The following is a 2,997-nucleotide window of genomic DNA, read 5'->3' as shown; positions in this document are numbered from 1 at the left end:
TTTGGTTTTTGAGTTATTAGCCAAAAACTGCATTCATTTTACCCCAATGTTCTATTTTTAGCCATGGCAGCCATCTTGCTTGGTTGGCCGGGTAACGCCACACATTTTTTAAACTAGATACCCCAAAGATGATTGTGGCCAAGCTTGGATTAATTTGGCCCAGTAGTTTCGGAGAAGAAGATTTTTGTAAAAGATTTCTAAGATTTACGAAAAACGGTTAAAAATTGACTATAAAGGTCAATAACTCCTAAAGGGGTCAACTGATCATTTTGGTCATTTGACTTATTTGTAAATCTAACTTTGCTTAACATTATTGCTGTTTACAGTTTATCTCTATCTATAATAATATTCAAGATAATAACCAAAAGCAGCAAAAAATCCCTAAAATTACCAATTCAGGGGCAGCAACCCAACAACGGGTTGTCGGATTCATCTGAAAATTTGAGGGCAGAAAGATCTTGACCTGATAAACAATTTTACCCCTGTCAGATTTGCTCTAAATGGTTTGGTTTTTGAGTTATAAGCCAAAAACTGCATTTTACTCCTATGTTATATTTTTAGCCATGGCGGCCATCTTGGTTGGTTTGGCTGGTCACGCCACACATTTTTTAAACTAGATACCCCAATGATGATTGTGGCCCAGTTTGGTTTAATTTGGCCCAGTAGTTTCAGAGGAGAAGATTTTTGTAAAAGATTACTAAGATTTACGAAAAAATGGTTAAAATTTGACTATAAAGGGCAATAACTCCTAAAGGGGTCAACTGACCATTTCGTTCGTGTTGATATATTTGTAAATCTTATTTTGCTGAACATTATTGCTGTATACAGTTTATCTCTATCTATAGTAATATTCAAGATAATAACCAAAAACAGCAAAATTTCCTTAAAAATACCAATTCAGGGACAGCAACCCAACAACAGATTGTCTGATTCATCTGAAAATTTCCGGACGGATAGATCTTGACCTGATTAAAACTTTTAACTCATGTCAGATTTGCTCTAAATGCTTGGTTTTTGAGTTATTAGCCAAAAACTGCATTTTACCCCAATGTTCTATTTTTAGCCATGGCAGCCATCTTGGTTGGTTGGCCGGGTCACGCCACATAGTTTTAAAACTAGATACCCCAAAAATGGTTGTGGCCAAGCTTGGATTAATTTGGCCCAGTAGTTTCAGAGAAGAAAATTTTTGTAAAAGATTTCTAAGATTTACGAAAAACGGTTAAAAATTGACTATAAAGGTCAATAACTCCTAAAGGGGTCAACTGACCATTTTGGTCATTTGACTTATTTGTAAATCTAACTTTGCTTAACATTATCGCTGTTTACAGTTTATCTCTATCTATAATAATATTCAAGATAATAACCAAAAGCAGCAAAAAATCCCTAAAATTACCAATTCAGGGGCAGCAACCCAACAACGGGTTGTCGGATTCATCTGAAAATTTGAGGGCAGAAAGATCTTGACCTGATAAACAATCTTACCCCATGTCAGATTTGCTCTAAATGCTTTGGTTTTTGAGTTATAAGCCAAAAACTGCATTTTACCCCTATGTTCTATTTTTAGCCATGGCGGCCATCTTGGTTGGTTGGCCGGGTCACGCTACACATTTTTTAAACTAGATACCTCAATGATGATTGTGGCCAAGTTTGGTTTAATTTAGTCCAGTAGTTTCAGAGGAGAAGATATTTGTAAAAGTTAACGACGACGGACGACGACGACGACGACGATGACGGACGACGGACGACGGACGCAAAGTGATGGGAAAATCTCACTTGGCCCCTCGGGCCAGGTGAGCTAAAAAAGGTATATGATAAAACGCTATACAACATAGAGTCGAATAACAAAACGGAAATGGTAACAGGTATAATACAAAGAGTACAATGACAAAACAGAAATGATTAAAGGTATAATAAAAAGAGTACAATGAAAAAACGGAAATGATAAAAGGTATAATACATGGAATACAATGACAAAACGGAAATGATAAAAGGTATAATACATAGATTACAATGACAAAACGGAAATGTTAAAAGGTATAATACATAGAGTAACTTAACAAAACGGAAATGATAAAAGTTATAATACATAGAGTACGATGACAAAACGGAAATGAAAAAAAGGTATAATACATGGAGTACAATGACAAAACGGAAATGATAAAAGGTATAATACATAGAGTACAATGACAAAACGGAAATGATAAAAAGGTATAATACATAGAGTACAATGACAAAACGGAAATGATAAAAAGGTATAATACATCGAGTACAATGACAAAACGGAAATGATCAAAGGTATAATACATAGAGAACAATGACAAAACGGAAATGAAAAAAGGTATAATACATAAAGAACAATGACAAAACGGAAATGATAAAAGGTATAATACATGGAGTACAATGATAAAACGGAAATGATAAAAGGTATAATACATAGAGAACAATGACAAAACGGAAATGAAAAAAGGTATAATACATGGAGTACAATGATAAAACGGAAATGATAAAAGGTATAATACATAGAGTACAATGACAAAACGGAAATGATAAAAGGTATAATACATAGAGTACAAAGACAAAACGGTAATGAAAAAAAGGTATAATACATAAAGAACAATGACAAAACGGGAAAAAATGAAAGGTATAATACATAGAGTACAACGACAAAACGGAAATGATAAAATGTAAAATACATAGAGTAGAATGACAAAACGGAAATGAAAAAAAGGTAAAATACATAGAGTACAAAGACAAAACAGAAATGAAAAAAAAGGTATAATACATAGAGTACAATGACAAAACGGAAATGATAAAAGTATAATACATAGAGTACAATGATAAAACGGAAATGATAAAAGATATAATACATAGAGTACAATAACATAACGGAAATGATAAAAGGTATAATACATAGAGTACAATGACAAAACGGAAATGATAAAAGGTATAATACATAGAGTAGAATGACAAAACGGAAATGATAAAAGGTATAATACA

Source organism: Mytilus galloprovincialis, chromosome 5 (genome assembly GCF_965363235.1).
Source record: "Mytilus galloprovincialis chromosome 5, xbMytGall1.hap1.1, whole genome shotgun sequence".
In the NCBI taxonomy this organism is placed as follows: Eukaryota; Metazoa; Mollusca; class Bivalvia; order Mytilida; family Mytilidae; genus Mytilus; species Mytilus galloprovincialis.
Note: the sequence above shows the minus strand (reverse complement) of the source record.